The sequence below is a fragment of the Buceros rhinoceros genome, unplaced genomic scaffold, assembly GCF_000710305.1.
Source record: "Buceros rhinoceros silvestris isolate BGI_N320 unplaced genomic scaffold, ASM71030v1 scaffold39013, whole genome shotgun sequence".
In the NCBI taxonomy this organism is placed as follows: Eukaryota; Metazoa; Chordata; class Aves; order Bucerotiformes; family Bucerotidae; genus Buceros; species Buceros rhinoceros.
The window spans coordinates 12,879-13,115 of NW_010403813.1; the positions used below are offsets into that span (position 1 = coordinate 12,879).

General features: G+C 43.5%; 1 protein-coding gene across 1 annotated transcript in view; it reads right to left on the minus strand.

Annotated features, from left to right (window-relative positions):
* The window catches only part of TAF15 (TAF15 RNA polymerase II, TATA box binding protein (TBP)-associated factor, 68kDa), a 21,289-nt gene that overhangs the window by 6,532 nt on the left and 14,520 nt on the right, over nucleotides 1-237 (minus strand). The gene's annotated exons all lie outside the window — the stretch shown is intronic.

Below are 237 nucleotides of genomic sequence, written 5' to 3' on the forward strand. Positions count from 1 at the left end.
CTCTGAGAAAGGGCGGGACCTACTGTAGCGTTAGCACTTGGCATGACAGAGAAGGTGTGTGTATGTGAGCTTCAAAAGCAGAGGCCGTGCGGTTTTATTTCATCATTCTGAAACCTGTGGCACAAAATGTAGACCAAGTTAAGAGATTACACACATCAATGTTCAAAGGTCAGGAGGGAATTTTCAACAGGACGTTAACGCCTCCAATTATGTTCATGAAAATAAACCCTCACTCTT